General features: G+C 44.0%; 1 protein-coding gene across 2 annotated transcripts in view; it reads right to left on the minus strand.

Annotated features, from left to right (window-relative positions):
• The window catches only part of IRF2 (interferon regulatory factor 2), an 83,716-nt gene that overhangs the window by 46,415 nt on the left and 18,339 nt on the right, over window positions 1-18,962 (minus strand). The gene's annotated exons all lie outside the window — the stretch shown is intronic.

The raw sequence follows: 18,962 nt of genomic DNA on the forward strand, positions 1-18,962 counted from the left end.
TTGATCTAGCACAGGCCTACGAGGCACGTGCTTTCCAGCTTCCATTGGTGAAATTCAAGGAGCTAGCTGGGTCTTCCTTCTCTGATGCACGTTTCCCTTGGGCAGAAACACTCAAGCCACAGGAAACCTGAACAGAGTTGAAAAAGTCAGGGAACTCGACAGGGAAGACAAAGAGGTGCTATTTTTGCCAAGAGGACCGAAATACATCAGGAACCTGGACTTTGTGTTCCAGCTCTGACTTTGTTAACTACTGTGCGTCCCTGGGTCAGTCACTCAATCTCTCCGGTGGACACTTTAATCATCTAGAAAAAGGAGAAGTTTCACAAAGATAATTTCCAAGGTTATCTGTGACTCTAGGAATCCTTTTGTAACATAAAGGCTCATAATCTGATTTAACTTTTTTTGTAAGCTTCATTTCCTGTACACGGTGCGTTAAATGTGAAAAACTTAAATTTTATGCTTCTATAAACCTAAACATGGGCTTCCCTGACGGCTTAGATGGTAAAGAATCTGCCTGCAATACAGGAAACCTAGGTTTGATCCCTGGGTCGGGAAGATCCCCTGGTGAAGGGAATGGCTACCCACTCCAGTATTCTCACCTGGAGAATTCCATGGACAGAGGAGCCTGACGGGCTACAGTCCACGGGGTGGCAAAAGAGACGGACACGACTGAGTGACCACACTTTCAAACCTAAAATATGACGCATCTACCCTCAAGCTTGACTTTGAAAAATCAGCTATCCTAACATCTTTGAGATTTGGGGTTGGGATCATCTTTGAAACCATGGCATTGATTATAAATCAATTCAGTGCACGGCAAGTATTTAGAATATTACGGACACCAGGGCTGCTACATGAAGGCACAAGAGCTGTCCACTGTGTTTCAAGGAACAAACTCACGCCCCCCATGAGGCTGACAATGCTGACTCTGGTCCTGATTAGTGCCATTAACCGAGATCTTGAATTTTAACCTAAATAACTGCGGTTTGGCTCTTAGAATAGTAGGCCACTTACTAAGCACTTACTAAATGCTAGCCATGGAAACCAGGGTTTTCTGGGAGCTTCTCACTTCTCTTCAACCCCAGAAGGTAGGGACTTTATCACCCATATTTCAGATGAGGGGATAGGTTGGGGAACTGCCCGGGAACCCAGACTCTCGTTCAAGTCTGTCTGCAATGCCCGGGCTCAGAAACCCTAACATCTGCCTTCCTCTTGCTGCAGAAAACACTCAGATGGTCTTTTAACTGTTCTACTTACAGAGACTTTCCCAACCCCTCTCTGATTTGCATACCACTGACATGTTAATCATCCTAAAACACCACTTATATCATGTTAATGTTCAGTACCAGAGACTTCTAATGTCCTTGCTGGATTTAGAGAATAAAACTCTGGGCTGAGAGAGGGGGGTTGCTTCTGGTAATGGCATGGTAGGTAATTCAGACCTAACTCCCCTAGTGAAATACTAGGAAACCTGAACAAAGCGTGTTTTTCAAAATACAGTTAGAAACATCAGAGAACTAACGAGGTGGTAAAGAATTAGGAGGCAAGATCTGGGGGAAGGAAGGAATGCAGGAAGGTAAGCCTGATATTTGGGGCTGCTCTTCTCCAAGCCTAGAAGCAACTGCTGAACCCAGAGAGGAAGCTGCAGGCCTTCGAAGATGAGCAGGGCTATGGACACTTCCAGTGACCAGGGGCATAAGAACTGAAGTCAGGAGCCAGCTAGGAAAAGGCATAAGAACTGAAGTCAGGAGCCAGCTAGGCAAAGGGAGTCCTGGGAACTCCCCACTCCCAAACACGAAAGTCGTGTAAGGTGTAAAACGAAATGGAAATAGACTAGCCTCAAACACTAAAGCCTGGCTTTTTGATTAATCTCAAGCCTTGATCAAATTGAAATGATCTGGAACTACCTGAAGTCACCTCAAAACATATCTTGAGGAAAGATAACATTATCCTAAGATTTATATTCTATCTGGGACTTTTCAGATACAATGGCCAGCATTCAATCAATACAGCTAGGAATCCGAGGATGGAAGACAACAAAATAGAAAACCAAGGAAAGTAGTAAACAATAGAAACGGACTAATAGGGACACATACGCAGACTTTAGACAGAACTAACGGATACACAGACACCAATGTTTCCAGACAGCCTTTAAACAAGTATGCTTAACACAGGAAATAAAAGACAAGACGGAAAATTTTTTCAGAGAACTGAACACTGTAAAACTGGAAATTCTACACTAAAGGATAACTACTGATCATTTCAAAGTAAGAATTCAGTGGATGAGTTTACCAACACATTAGACATCACTGGGGGAAAAATGTGAACCAGAAGATAAAACAGACACGAATAAAGCACTGAGACAAAAGAATGGGATATGCGTAATAAAGGATCAAAAATCCATAGCACTGATAGATTGTACTTTAGACCTAAAAAGTTCTGGTGGTTTAGTAGCTAAGTTGTGTCTGACTCTTTTGTGACGCCATGGACTATATGTAGCCTACCAGGCTCCTCTGTCCGTGGGATTCTGTCCATGGGATTCTCCAGGCAAGAATAGTGGAGTGGGTTGCCATTTCCTTCTCCAGAGGATCTTCCCAACCCAGGAACCAAACCTGGGTCCCCTGCATTGCAGGTAGATGATTTCAGAGCTACGAGGGAAGCCCAAAAGATCTAAATATTGGTAGTTGGAAGTTCTACAAAGATAAGAGAGAAGAATGAGGCAGAAGCAATATTTCAAGAGACAGTGATCAATTACCATCTAACCACAAATTTATACTCACTGCTGCTGCTGCTAAGTCACTTCAGTGTGTGACCCCGACGATAGCAGCCCACCAGGCTCTGCCATCCCTGGGATTCTCTTATACTCACTACAGATCCCAAACTGACTACTATAAATAAAGCCACACCTAGGCATAATGTAGTACCTTTGATGAAAACCAAAAACATAGAGAAAAATCTTAAAATCAGCGGAAGAAAAACAGGTTCTTAAAGAAGAAAAAAAAAGCTCATGATCTTCAAAAAACACAAAACCCAGAAGCCTTATAGTGACTACTCAGCAGAAACCATGGAACACAGAAGATGATGGAAAAGATGCCTTTAAAGCTCCTGAAGTAGGACTTCCCTGGCGGTCCAATGGTTGGGACTCTGCATTTCCACTGCGTGGGGTGCGGGTTCAGTCCCTGGCTGGGGAATTAGGATCCCCGCATGCTGTGTGTCGGGACCAAAACAATTAAGTTAAAATAAATTTTAAAAAGCACCCAAAGAAAATAATTGCTCTTTTTAAATGTTAAATACAGTGAAAATTTCCTTCAGGATGAAGAGGAAATAAAGGCATGTTCACTTAGAGGCAAACCTAAAGATCTTCCACCAGCAGCCCCGCCAAACATCAGTTCCCAGTTACAGCATCACAGACGGTGGGTCACAGCGTGGTAAGAGGGCAGGCAAAAGCCTGGGAGCGAAGTTGCTGATAAGCACAGGGCTTAACTTGGAGGCTGTGTCACAGAAGCCAATCACAGTGGTGCCCTGCCCCATTGCTTCTGCAGCTGCATCATTTGTTTTAAATATGCCTGTGCAGGCTGCGGCTTCTCCTCACAAAGCCACGTGCCAGCCGGACATAAATGTCACCCTCCCGACAAAAGCCAACTCGAGTCCGTTTTCACCCATTAACCCTCTCTCACAGTTCTAACCACTGGACCCTCTCCCCCTATGGATGTACTGTCTGCGATATCCATTCATCCAGGGTACCACCAAATATTTATTCAACACACATTATTACGAGGAACTGTGTGCTAAGTGCTGAGGAGAATTCAAAGATGTGTAAGACATGATCACTACCCTCGAGGAATTAGTAAATTAACTGGGGGCATGAGACATAAATTACATAAAGCTACCTAATAATACTATAATTATCATAACAAAAGACTGCAATAGAGATCAGAAGGCAGTGGGTGATTAAATGCCAACTAGGTGAACTCGTTCATAAATCATTATTAGATGGGTTCCTAAGCGAAAGCTTTATGGTAGAGAAAGAGTTTACAGGGTAGGGCGGGATCACTTACGTAGACAGAAGACTGCAAGCCAAGTCAGGCAAGGTAAGCGCTGGTGTTTATGGCCAAAGCAGAACTAAGAAAGGCCTCTTTGCTGATGTGGACAGAGCAACTGATTCACGTATCAACATGGGGCAGCTTCATAAGAGTCAGCCAGTGTTAAGAAGCACAGACTGGATAGTTCGCATATTAATATATTCATCGCAAACCCTCACAATCGCCCTTGTCAGTTAAGTATTACTATCCCCATTTTAGAGATGAGGGAAAGCCTAGCTTACAAAGGTACATTAAAAAAGTGTCCAGGTCACCCAAGCCCCCAGATTTGAATCTGGGAACCAAGATTTGAATCCAGGTCTTGCTGGAGGCTCTCAAATGCCCCACTAGACACTGGGCTTGTTTGCAGGGTTACTGAAAAGTCCTGAATGGCTATGTTTCGTCATGAACCAAGCACCACTCCACACACGAAGGCAAGGAAGCCAGTGGCCAGAGCTACTGCTCTGTTGAGGATGGTGGCTGTGAGGAAAGGGAAAACACACGAGTGGGGATACACTCGTAGGAATATAATATAGCAATTTTTAGTGGTGATTTCTCCTGGATATACAGTAGTCCTTCCCAAAATGTAAGTTCCTCTTACATGACATCCTATGCTCCTCATATTGACTTTTATGTACCTTTTGGAAAAAAATAAGAATTTCAGTTCAAAATTATGTGAACTTAGAGGAAGTTGGAATTGAAAATTAAAAATCACCATCACCATGACTGTTATCATCATCATCTTTATCCTCATCACACTGGTTCAAGGCCTTACGTAGAATGAGATACCAATGCTAATAACACACAGTTATACTTTGCCATACTTTCTCTTCACCTATAGCAGCACCCCAACCTGTATGTGCAATTATCCAGAGAATCAAAAAAAAAAAAAAGATTCTCTGGCCGCATCCTAGAACTACTGAATAAGAATCTCCAGAACTTAAGAATCAGTTATTTATTTTTTAAATTTTTAAAAAATTTTTTATTTTGTATTGAGGTATAGCCGATTAACAGTACTAAGACAGTTTCAGGGACTGTCAGGGACTCAGTCATATGCACATATATATGTATGGTGGGCTGCCGTCTATGGGGTCACACAGAGTCGGACACGACTGAAGTGACTTAGCATAGCATAGCATAGCATGCTCCCCTAAATTCCCCTCCCATCCAGGCTGCCACATAACACTGAGCAGAGTTTCATGCATTATACAGTAGGTCCTTGCTGGTTATCTATTTTAAATAGAGCAGTGTATACCTGTCCATCCCAAACTCCCTAACTATCCCTTCCCCCCACCCCCCTACCCACCCACCACGGCAACAATAAGTTCATTTTCTAAGTCTGTGAGTCAAGAATCAGTTATTTTTTATTATCCTAGGATACTTTTTATGCAGGTAAGTGTATGTAGTAATACATATACTTAGAATCATTAGCCAACGGCCTTTCAGATTTCATATGGTTACTAAACAACTGAGTCATGGGAAAACTGGGAGGCCAAAGGTGAATAGATTTCCTCATCAATGGAATACAACTGCATATGAAATTAAAAGTCTAAATACCTCTAAGTACCGCAGAGCCAGTTTCCCATACTGAGAATTATCCAAACTACCGTTTTGCATATTCACCACTGCACACCTACAAATTTCTTATTAGGGATGTTTTCTATACCCTTTTAGAAGACATTACCAGACCTCCTTTACAAAAAATCTCCCTGTTTCTGACCACAAACTACGTTGGCACCTGAAACAGGGCGATTTAACCTCTGAATCACAACCATAAGCTGACAGAGAAATTGACTTACAGCCTCCACACATGTGCTCGAAACACACCAAAATATCTCTGGTTTTCAGTACTGCAGGTGAGCCAACGGTCATTCTACAAAACAGTTCTCAATGTAGCCAAAAGAGAACAGAAGGTCTCCACCCAGGGAGGAAGCCTTCAACATCCACGCCACACACAGGTCACGTCTGTGCAGATGTGTGCTCCCCAACGAGAGGGTCCACCTCCGCCCGCCACGCTCCACATCCCTGCTCTGTCTCCCAAGAATGTCCACTCTCGGGGCCCACTCTTTCCCAGACGCAGCTCCCAACCACTTCACTGCAGACAGGTCTCACTGCCTCCCTCTTCTTGTTTGCTCACCTGGCAAAAATTCAGGACTGGGCTGAATAGTTGCTGTTTAGTCGCTAAGTCGTGTCAGACTCTTTTGAGACTCCATGGACTACAGCCTGCCAGGCTCCTCTGTCCCTGAGATTCTCCAGGCAAGAATACTGGAGTGGGTTGCCATTTCTTCCTCCAGGGGAACTTCCTGACCCAGGGATCGAACTCACGTCTCCTGCTTGGCAGGCAGATTCTTTACCACTGAGCCTTCTAAGAAGCCCCCGGCCGAATGGTACCCAGTCATCATAATAATAATACCATTATAGATTTATGGTTTATCACTTCACCAGAGCTTTCAAACAGTCTCTGTCTTTTTTGTTGTTCCTTCTCCATCAGCGTTTCTCATTCTCCATGGGAGCACTTTCAGATTTTTCTACCCTCACTTCCACACTCATTGATCCCAGCAAATGATTTTGCCCCCCACCCCAGAGAGAAAAACAGAGGGCACCACTCTTCTTTCTGAATGTCTGACTCCCTTCCCTCTTCAGACTGCTCTGTGACCTCCTTTTGTCCTTCTTCAGACCAAGTGGGTGGTAATGTCACTCTGCAACAGAGAATGTGGAAGGTTTAAGAGGAGAAATACTTAGTGTGATCATCTCTGGGTTCATCCGTGATGCTGCCCAGGGCCTAGAGATGACCATTCTAGGCGAAGTAAGTCAGAGAGAGACAAATATCATATGATAGCACTAATGTGTGGGATCTAAAATGAAATGATACAAATGAACTTATTTACAAAACAGAAATAGACATACGGATGAGGAAAACAAACTTACCAAAGGGGAAAAGTCAGTTGCGGGGGTGGGGATAAATAGATTAGGAGTTTGGGCTTAACAGATACACATTCCTGTATATAAAATAGATAAACAACGAGGATTTCCTATATAGCACAGGGAACTATACTCAGTATCTTGTAATAAGCTATAATAGAAAAGACTTAATATGTACATATCTATGTATATATAACTATGTGTATATGTATAGCTGAATCGCTATACAGTACACCTGAAAGTAACACAATATTGTAAATCAGCTATACTTCTACTTGAGAGAGAGAGAGGAAAAATACTGAGATTGGTTTCATGTCTATTGAATTTAAGGTATCTTTGGGATATCCCAAGAGATGCCAGATAGGCAATTAGATATGTGACGCCAGAGCCCAGGAGAAGTCTTGCCTGGTAATAGTCAGGCAGCCCTTTACAGATTGTTCAAATGCCATCTCCACAAAGCCCACACTGGCGAATTCAAAACTGCCCTTAAATCCATAATATGCGCTGCCTCTATCATGTACCTATGCTGTCTTACAGTCATCGCTGCATTTTGCCTTACTCCACCGAGACAAACTTCTGCTAACATTGCTACACATGTTAACATGTAGAACTATCTGAAACATCTAGCATTGCACCTTGTACCCCGAAGGTAGCCAATAAATGTACACCAGCCCCCTCCAGCGGTAATGCACATGTTCTAAGTGGACAGGTCAGGGTCAGATCTCAGTCCTGTGACTTCCGTGTGATGGTGACCCACATTTTTCATCTGTAAAACAAGTGGTACCAATGTCCTGGGGCTTCCCTGGTAGCTCAGAAGTAAAGAATTCTCCTGCAATGCAGGAGACATCCCTGGGTCAGAAAGATCCCCTGGAGTAGGAAACGGTAACCCACTCTAGTATTCTTGCCTGGGAAATCCTATGGACAGGAGAGCCTGACTGGCTATACTCCACCGGCTCACAAAGAGTCACTAAGGGACAAAAGCAAACAGTATCCAAACAGTCTAACAAGGTAACCACTGGCTGTAAGTGGTTACTGAACACCTGGGATGTGCCTGGTGTGAAGGGAGAACCATTTGTTCCCAAAGACGACACACAGTTTCAAGGCCAGCTCTAGTCTTTCCAAGTCCCTGTGAGTGGTCTGGTGCCAGGAAAAAAACAAAGTGTCTGCAAGAGACAGCCCTGTGGGTTTCCTGCTAAGGCAGGTTATCCACCTGACACTGAGACACTGTTACTCTCAATTTTCAGTCGGGTTGGTTTGAAAAGGCCTGACTCACCCTCTGCAAGCGGAACCATCTTTGGGGAGGCAGCCCTGCTGGTAAGCGGTGAGCTTCTGTGAGTCATCCTTACCTCGGCCTAGACCTGTGAGCCCTTGAACACAGGGCTTGCCCTGAGTATCCCACGCCACACGGCAGCAATCCCAACAGTAGCTAATGAGGATTAAGTGTTTGGCAGGTTCTAAGCTGGTCAGGGGCATTATTTCACTTGATTCACAGCAACCTTAGAAAGCAGTTGCTACTAAAATGCCCATTTGACAGATGAAGCAACTGAGGCACGTAAGGTCAAGCAACTTGTCCCCACTCACAGAAGGTGGGAGAGCTCCGATTTAAACAGAAGAATAGCACTGACATGTATGAACCACCGTGTGTAAAGCCAGCAAGCTAGTAGGAAGCTGCTTACATAGCACAGGGAGCTCAGATCGATGCTCTGTGATGACCTAGAGGCCTGAGATGGGGCGTCGGGGGGTGAGTGGGAGGCTGGTTCAAGAAGAAAGGATATATGTACATATATAACTGATTCATGTTGTTTTTACAGCAGAAACTAACACAACATTGTAAAGCAATTACACTCCAATGAAAAAGTAAATTGAAAAATTAAAAATAAATAAAGAAACAGAAGGCGTCTTAGGCCCTCACTTAGCCTGTGGACTATGAGGCCAAACTGGGAACCACATAAAGAGGCATTGAGATCCCAGTGCCTCCCAGTTTGACCCAGCGCCCGCCCAGGGAGCCCTTGCTGGCCTGGAGCTCTGGTCAGGCTGCACTTGCCTGACCTGATGAGTAGAAAGCATCGGAGCCTCATTACCCAGCTCCACCCCCTTCAAGTCACACTTCCTGCCCCTTTTAGTACCTTCCTGGCTGGTGGAAATCAGCAACAGGGACTGCTGCATATCCTGTCCAGCCCGGCTTTATTTTTGTAATTTGTAAGGAAAACAGCATTTCCCCACTCCCATACTCCAAAATAAAAATATTTTTCCACTCTCCACCCCTTTACACCTCCATCCCTTCTTTAAGAAGCAACAGGAAAGAATCTTTTTTTTTTTTTTTTCCAAACTTGAATCACTGGGTGTATTTTCCAGTGGTTTCATTTTAGTTTCTGCCTCTGCCGTAAAGCAGGGTCCCTGGCCTGAGCACGGGCCACCTGGGACCTGGAGGGGTCTGATGAAAGCAGGAAGCGAGGAAAGCGCGCCCTGCCCTGCCCTGCCGGTTACTGATTAACCCAGGGAACTATTTCCGGAACGCAGACAAACCCCATAGAAGCCACTGCTCCACCATCGCAGAGTTGATTTCACAGGAACACTTTTGTAAGGTACCGAAAACCACGGAAGTGCTAGGCATTGTGGGTATTTGTCAATTTCCACAGCCGTCAGCGTGCGTGAAGAGCAATCACTTGCCCATGAGGCCTTCTGCTTCCCCTTCACTTCTAGGTTCAGGACCTCTAAAGCGTGCCAACACCCCAGCCCACAAACTCCAAACAGCTTCAGTCTCTCAGCGCCCTGTGGGTCCTCCACACTCTACATACCAGCTCACTTCTCTCTGGGAATTCAGGGGCGGGTTTTAAATCTACCCTTCCAAAAAAGCTTCCCCTGACCAATGCAGATTCGACTATTACCACAAGGCTCATTTTGTTTTTGTTGATATGACAGCTTCTGATAAATATCTGGACACTAAAGATAAGCAATCTTGTCTGACTCAGCTAATACATTTGACTGGGAATGTCTGAACAAGTGACTATGATCTCTGCCGGGCCTAGCGCTGTCCTTACTTACCAAGGATGGTGGCCAAGATGCAGGGCATTACCAGAGGAGGTCTGACTGCCACTTGGACCCTGGGACAGCATGGCAATCCCTGGGCAAGGTGGAGACCAGAGATGGCCCCACCACAACTGGGCAGGGCATTGAGGCTTCTTGGGAAAATGGCTGATTCCAGGGCTAAATCAGGGAAAGCTGAAAATGAGCTTGAACCATCTTGGAAGGAAACAGAAAATTCCTTTCTTTCTTGGAAAGAAAGGAAATGATCAAAGAACACTGGGAGCACATCGAAAAAATATAGTAGCCAACTTGAAAGGGCTCCCACTGGCCAAATCTGAGACAACTGGAGCACTGAAATAATAAAATTGTGTTATACCCCATTGAATGAAATAGGGACCTACAAAAAACTTAATAGGAAGAAGAGAAAGCTTTTCTGCAAAGTACAGTGCCAACTAACGATTGTGGAAAGATGATGGAACTAGATTGCCGTTTGGCAGCAATCCAAGTAGTAATTACTCAGTCATGACACAAGTTCAAACCAGTGGGTGAAAGGTTGATGAGAAAAGGACACTTATACAGTCTCAAAGTACCTCCCACAAAATATTCTGTATTACAAAGGGGAAAAAGTAACTTTACAGTGCAGAAGGCTGACAGATAATCTCCTTACTCAAATGATCGAATGCATATCACTAATAAAGGAACAAGTCAAAGACATATACCACCGGAGAAGAGGCAAAAAGAACAGAGCATCACGTCCGAGATATTCTTGCAGAAAATGCATCTTCTGAATTTAATCGTGAGGAAACCGCCAACAAACTCACACTGACAGATGCTGGGTAAGATAACTGGCTTGTAGTCATCAAAAATCTCAAGTTCACGGACACTTAGGAAAGACGGCAAAAGCATGACCCCTGAACCTGGACAGGATTTTTCTTTTTTTGCTATGAGGGACATTATTGAGACAACTAGCAAATCTGAACGGGATCTGTGGGTTAGAAAGTTCTCGTGCCCATTTCCTGAATCTGATGGTCACGTGGAGAGGTCATCCTTGTTTGCGGGATAGATACATTCAAGGATTCAGGAGTGCTGGAACTTCAGGTTGGCAAGTTTCTCTCCAGAGGTTGGGAAAATAGGAAAATTCTTTGTAAGTATTTTTGCAACTTTTAAAACTGAAATTAGCTGCAAAGAAAAAGACTTGGCAAAAAAGAAGACAGCCAAACATGCCAGTGATTTACTGTCCAGAGTGGGAAGCAACAGCATTTCTGCAAATATAACAAACTCTAGCCAATTCCTCCTGAGGTGCTTAAACTAAACGGCTGGTAGTTTTTTCTTAATCCATGGGTACCATGACTGTATAAAGTATGAGCATCGATCACCTTATCTGTCCACCCATGAGGGGCTGCACAATCAAGCAACAACGATCTGAACAGGGAACCCTGAAGCTTCATTTTCCAGGGAAGACGGTACACACATTTTAAGTAAAGGGTATGTGGGAAATGAACAGATGACCCTAAAAGCCAGCCTGCATATTTGAGAAGCCTCTCAGACTTCAGCATCCAAGAGTTATCTCCAGTCAAACATCTGAATTCATATTTAATTGAACTCATACTTGATTGAAGTTATTTAGATCTGGGGCTTCCCTGGTGACTCAGGCAGTAAAGAATCTGCTTGCAGTGAAAGAGACTAGGGTTTGATCCCTGGGTCTGGAAGATTCCCTGCAGAAGGAAATGGCAACCCACTCCAGCATTCTTGCCTGGAGAATCCCACGGGCAGAAGAGTATGGGGGGCTACAGTCCATGGGGTTGTAAAGAGTCAGACACGACTGAGCGACTAAATAGATGCTAGATTTAGATTTTAAAACATGAGCCTGGTTCCCAGGTGACACTGCTTCACCTTGTAGGTGAAGTCAGCAGCAGAATAAAGAAGTCAGAAGGCCAGGTCCCTGAGCCCCCTAGAGATGGCGGGTTTTGATGTCTTCAGGGGACCCCATACCGCAAGATTCTCTGGGGGGCATTTCGGGCGAGTCCCAGTTGTCAGCAGAGCACCCACAGTGGGCATTCCTGGCCGGCATAGTTTCGTCTTCTTTCATGACCAGAGTTCCTGATCCCAACAGCCAATTTCCTGCACTTGGCTCAAGAAAAGCCCACCATGAGTAAGGGTTGTTTTTTTTTTTTTTTTGCTTTTTGTGTCTTATATTTACAACTGTTCCTCAACGTGGAGAAAACAGAAGCCTGAAAAGCCTTCAGCTCTATTTGCTCTCACTTAGCTGATCGTTTCAGTAACTGCTCTGGCCTGCAAGTAACAAGCACAGCACATAGTTACGGTTTCCCCAGGAGAATAACTACAACACTGTGAGAACAGAAAGTGAAACCAGGGAGTCAAGAATAATTCCTGCCTTCATCGGAGCCCACGCCAATCAAGTCCATTCTGATGGCTGCCCCGCACCTCTCAACCCCAGTCTGTTATCTGCCCAGCAACCAGAAGACTCTTGTAAAAGCATAAACATGATCTCCTTTAAAGCTCACTGTTGTCACCGGCTCTGGCTCCGGCTTCCCCTCCCGATGCTGGCCTACTCCCTGACCCTCGGGTCAGCAGGGCAACCCACGACCTCTGTACTTGCCATCCTCAAAGGCAACCCGCTGACTCACATGGCTCACGTCTTAGCTTCACAAGCACGTCCTGGGCAAGACTTCCTAGTCTCCCCAGGCCAGGCCAGACTCCAAACCTATCCGCCTCCCTAGTCAAGAATCTCCATGAGGTTCAAGAGCAAATGGCAAAGATTGATGCTGAGTTAATAAACTAGGACCTGACTGTGGATGTCAGGCAGGAAAGACAGTGAGAGGGGGAACAGAGAGGGGAGACAGCCTAGTAAAAGAAGGCTGGTACACAAACAATTACAGTGAAGAAAATAGTGATCTGCCCTTTAAAAAAAAAAAAAAAAAAAAAGGAAGGTATATATAAATGCAACGATTAATTTGTCTGAGAAAGCCCTGGGATATATATTTTTACATTTTAAAAATTATTTCTTACAAGCACTGCTTTCCATTATTTTAGGGTTTCAAGATATAATCTGGAATCATATTTATTTCAAAGTGGTATATATGGAAATTCACAAGAAACTTACTGAGGCCCATCACCACTGCCTTTTCCATTACCCAGTATGCACAGATGGTCAGTATGATGACCATATTATTTGTGGTCCAAAACGGAACACTTCTGAGTATGAATGGGGCCTTACTAATAATTATACCTTGCCTCTAAACAGATGTAAAGAGAGACTATCCCTGGGCGGGGCGGGGGGCGGGGGGGAGGAAGCAGGATGAGGGGGTCTTCAGGTCATAGGAGATAACTGCTCTTTTATTCAAAATCCTTGGACCGTATATGTTTTAGAATTCAGCAGCTTAGGGATTGTAGAGAGATGATATGGTGCATATAACATATAGAACATAACACCCCCAGCAATCTCTAGAGCAGAACCACTTAATCTAATACAGCAATATTTCTGCAGTAAAACAGGAACGTTCACACTGATTGGGATTAGTAAAAGCTATAAATAGCTTCATGCCAATTTGGGGCAGACTATACAGACAAATGAGTCATGATAAAAAAACTTTCAGTTTTCAGAGCAAAGAAGGGATTTGGGGTCTGTAATTAATTTCAAGTTATTTCAATCCTTGCAATATATTATTGTTCCCATGTTATACAAGACAATCAGCATCTTCTTCCTTAAACTGTATTTACATTATAAACTAATCAGGCATGCACCATGCTTGAGTGAGTAACAGCACAATTTCAGTCCTGAAATGGAAAACTTCAATACAGATTGTTTTTGCATATTAAAAAGTGAGGGAATGCTTTTGCTGAATATTTTAAGATTTGACATCTGAGGTAGCCATTTAAAAATTATTATTGCCTTTACATTAGTTCCACCAAGCAATAGGTATACATTTTACTTTACCAATGTCATACATAAAATATTTATTTACAGTATAAGGTGAAAGTGTCAGTCGCTCAGTCATGTTGACTCTTTGCGACTCCGTGGACGATAACCCACCAGGCCCCTCTGTCCACGGGATTTCCCAGGCAAGAGTACTGGAGTGGTTAACCATTCCCTGCTCCAGGGGAATCTTCCTAATCCAGGGATCAAACCCTCCTGCATCGCAGGCAGATTCTTTACCATCTGAGCCACCAGGGAAGCCCATGAAAAGCTTTAAATAAGACTCAAAATTTCTTAAAAATTTCTTCCCTAAGGTTGCCTTACAGTGACATTTGTAATGCCATCATTCCTTCTCCTACAACATTTTAAGTATCCGATTTCAAAAATTTAAGTTATGACAGAATACTTCCAGGAGTATCAAGTTAAATAACGTTTATTTGTTGCTGTTTATCATAGTACATGCAGCATAAGAACTGCATTATCCATTGAGGAAGCGCGTGAGTCATTCTCTACTTAATGTAAGCCCTACTGCTCTGCAGAAACCACTGCGTGAAAGAGAAAGACTCAACGTGGCACAAATGCAAATTCACTCAAGGAACTGTCCGGAAACTTTACCCCCTTACACTTAAAATAATTTTGAATGAAAGGGCAGGTGTATCCTTGCCATGTGAGACGTCTAATGTACCTTTGAACTGTTTCGGTTCTATGGGACTTGGGTAGAGATTCAGTTCGGACATCCTTGCACACACACTTCCTCCAGGCAGTGTGAAGAAAGAAAACACAGCAAGTCTGATGATGGCCGAGGTCAAGGAGCCCCGGAGACATTCCTACCAAAAAGGCCACTGCACGCATGCCACCAATTACATTTATATACACTGAATTGAACTGTTTAGAAATCAGTCAGCTCAGTTGTGTCCGACTCTTTGCAGCCCCATGGACTGCAAATACACGCATTGAAAAATCTAACTTGCGACTCCTCTGCTGGTCCAATGCTTGGGACATCCCCTTCCAAAGCAGGGGCATGAGTTCAATCCCTGATGGAGAGGGTGGGGCTAAGATCCACATGCCTCATGGCCAAAAAAACCAAAACAAAAAACAGAAGCAACGTTGTAACAAATTCAATAAAGACTTTAAAAATGCTCCACATCCCCCCCGCCAAAATATACATATATCTTTTAAAACAAAAAAAAACGCAAACTTGCCTCCCAAAAAAATGCTCTCCTGATTCCTCAGCAGGTAAAGATGGTGGTAGAATGATGGGGGCAGTAGCTATGATGCGCACCTAGTATTAAACTCTATGCTCTTCATACATTACCTCCCTCAACCCTCACAATAACCCTGTGAGGTAGGTAACACTATTATCACTGTTCCCATTTTCAGAGAAGGAAGCTGTGGCTTCAGTTCAATTCAGTTCAGTCGCTCAGTTGTGTCTGAAGAGAGAGTCTGCTGCAGCTATGAGAAGAGAGGCTGTAAATGGTCTCAACAAATATGAATATATGCATATAGTTCTAATTTCCTTTAGTGCCAGTTCCTAACATATAGCTGATTGAGAAAAAGTATATATTTAATAATTATTTATGCTGCTTTGAGGAAAATCATGTCAGAGTCTCACATAAAATAATATGATAATATTAATCTTTTCAGTTCAGTCACTCAGTCGTGTCCGACTCTTTGAGACCCCATGAATCGCAGCATGCCAGGCCTTCCTGTCCATCACCAACTCCCAGAGTTCACTCAAACTCAACATCCATCGAGTCAGTGATGCCATCCAGCCATCTCATCCTCTGTCATCCCCTTCTCCTCCTGCCCCCAATCCCTCCCAGCATCAGAGTCTTTTCCAATGAGACAACTCTTTGCATGAGGTGGCCAAAGTACTGGAGTTTCAGCTTTAACATCATTCCTTCCAAAGAACACCCAGGGCTAATCTCCTTTAGAATGGACTGGTTGGATCTCCTTGCAGTCCAAGGGACTCTCAAGAGTCTTCTCCAACACCACAGTTCAAAAGCATCAATTCTTCAGCACTCAGCTTTCTTCACAGTCCAACTCTCACATCCATACATGACTACTGGAAAAACCATAGCTTTGACTAGACGGACCTTTGCTGGCAAAGTAATATCTCTGCTTCTGAATATGCTTTCTAGGTTGGTCATAACTTTCCTTCAAAGGAGTAAGCGTCTTTTAATTTCATGGCTGCAATCACCATTTGCAGTGATTTTGGAGCCCCCAAAAAATGAAGTCTGGCTTAGTCCCTGGCAAAGCCGATCCTCCATCCCTGAGCTCCACTACCATGAGATTCCAGCATCCGAGACAGGCTTCAGACTTGCATGAACAGGATTCGTCTACACGTGCCCTCAAACATATATGCTAGAAAAACAGGTGTTTCCCGAGCTTTTCATGGACACCATGCTAGTTCTGACAGTTGCCTCTTTGTGTCAGGAACATTTCAGGAACACAAGCATTTAAGTCCCGCAGGCCTACAGACCCAGAAAGAAAACAGAGCCGAATAGTGGTAGCATTTCCTTACTTTGTTTTGTTGGGTCTCCTGTTCTGAGGGAGGAGCAACTAAGAATACAAATCGCCCACAAACAAGGATGGAACAGGAAGACAGTGAGCTGTCTGGGGCTTTTCCTAAAAGAGGAACAAATCTTTTGACCTTATATGACCCCAGGGCTGCACTGGTGTGTGTATGACTGGTCTCACCAGGTCTGGTAGCCAAGGGTTTAAAAGCTGAAGTCCCCAAACAAAACTGCAAAACCTTCATACCTCTGTTTGACAATGTCCCCTAGGAGATGCTAGCAACCCCCAGAGGCCACCGCAAACAGGCAACCCTGATGGGCAGGGCGTGGGTCCTCCCAACACCTCCATGAGGAACGAGACAGCAGGAAGAAGGGTGTATAGGGGGGTAAGATTCTAACACTGTCTCTTGCCTGTCTTTGCCTACAGCCAGCCGAACACGGAGCAAGGAACAGCTGAGGAAAGGGGATGGATCCCCAAAGACCTTTCTCGGAGAACATTTTCCGAAGGGTACCCTTTGGGAAAGAATGTAAAGACCAAAGGTTTCCCCTCAGGAAAACCGTTTTGCAACTCTCTTATCTAATGCAGCAAGAATGATGTTTAAAAAAGAGCTCCCTGGAGGTTCAAGAGGAAGGGGACATCCATGTACCTATGGCTGATTCATGTTGCTATATGGCAGAAACCAACACAATATTGTAAAGCAATTATCCTCCAATTAAAAATAAATTTAAATTTTTAAAAAACTTAGGGCAAAAAAGAAGAGCTCACATCACATCCAGGGACTCGTAGAAGGAAGGAGTGTATCATCAGAGCATCCCTTGGCTAATTTTCTCACAAGAGCTGCCACACGAGTAACAGCAGAAAAGCCCACGAGGTGAACTCAAGCCTCGTCTGAAAGCCCATCTCTATTGCTTATTAGCTGTGTGACCTTGGGCAGGTTAGCAACCCTATCTGTTCCCACAGGCCTTTGCAAGAATTAGTGAAGGAACCCTGTAAAATACCGAGAATTGTGCTTTACATCTCTCATGTGCTATAGGTTGGAGTACAAACAGATACAAATTTTCCAGACAGTTAGCTTGACCATGGTATCAGACATTTTAAAAGATATCCTTTGACCCAGCCATGACCCAGCCAAGTGTTTTCAAGGCAATTTAACCATGTGTGAAACGTGTTTTCTAAAACGTCAAAAACAAAACACACAAGGAATGATCTAAATCTGTTACATAAACAAATGCAATATTCTTTCTTCTTAAAAAAATTGAGAAAAAGCTGTGTGAAGTTGCACAGATAAATTACTTTCCAGGTATATCTAAATTATAGAAACCTAAGAGCATTAAAAAAAAAAAAATCCATCACCTTTTAAAAAAGTATCTTCTAGAAGAATTCCCAGAAGGCAGTAAGGACCTAGAAGGGCAGACTGACTTTTAAAAAAGACTTCATAGATCTAAAGTCGTGCTGTGACCACTCTGTGTGTTTGGCCCCAGACCCATGTACCTAGGCGGCATCAGATTCTGCAATTCAGCAAAGCAAGAACCACGGACAGATTTCAAAGCATATGGACTCAGGCTCGTACTGCATGTTCAAACCTTCTTTCCATATGGAAAATGGGAAAAGAAGCGACCCTATTTTTCCCTTAATCAGCATGTCCTCTGAGCACTGCTTCTGCAGTAAGGCAAAGCCTGAAAGCCGTGACTTCTCCTTTTGGGAGTTAAGCAGGGAGTCCATTTCAGACTGTCCCTCTTCGCATGAATAGGTGGGTGTCTCTGGAGCCATCCAGTTAAGCCAGCAGTCCAAAAGCCCGGAAAAGATGTCTCTGTCCTCAAATACCCCAGGAAAGCACAGGAGAAGTTAAACAAGATGGTGCATGTGAGAAAACTCTGGACCACAGAGCGGATGGTTGAGATACACACAGTAGCTTGGGAAGGAAGAACACGGCAGGAAATGAGCAGGACCTAAATTCTCCAAGCTCTTTACATCACCCAAGTCACTGCCTACCTGCCACCGCCATAGGATTCTCTGTGACCTATGGATGCTGGGTGTTTTGTCCCACTAGGAACACAAACAAAGGGACGTGGAAAAAGGGGGATGGAGATGCTTTCATTACTTCAGTTAGAAAAGTCGAGGAAGAGCAATTCAGAATACTGGAACCTTCCAAGAAAACCTATTTGCTTAAAATGACAAAATTGTTTGCTGCCATCTGATTTCAAATCCATTTACTGGCGGATGATGTTGACACGAGTTTGAGTAAGCTTCCGGAGTTGGTGATGGACAGAGAAGCCTGGTATGCTGCAGTCCAGGGGGTTGCAAAGAGTCAGGCACGACTGAGCGACTGAACTGAACTGATGGTGAAAACTGATGCTTCTCCAAAGACACTTGCCTGAAAATAATTTGCTCCGAAAAAAGGCTGGGATTGAAGGGCACTATCTTTTCCCCTCATTCCACATCCACAGGGTCTCTGACAGCTTCCTTCTTGCTGTGGCTTT

This window comes from Bos indicus, chromosome 27 (genome assembly GCF_029378745.1).
Source record: "Bos indicus isolate NIAB-ARS_2022 breed Sahiwal x Tharparkar chromosome 27, NIAB-ARS_B.indTharparkar_mat_pri_1.0, whole genome shotgun sequence".
Taxonomy (NCBI): domain Eukaryota; kingdom Metazoa; phylum Chordata; class Mammalia; order Artiodactyla; family Bovidae; genus Bos; species Bos indicus.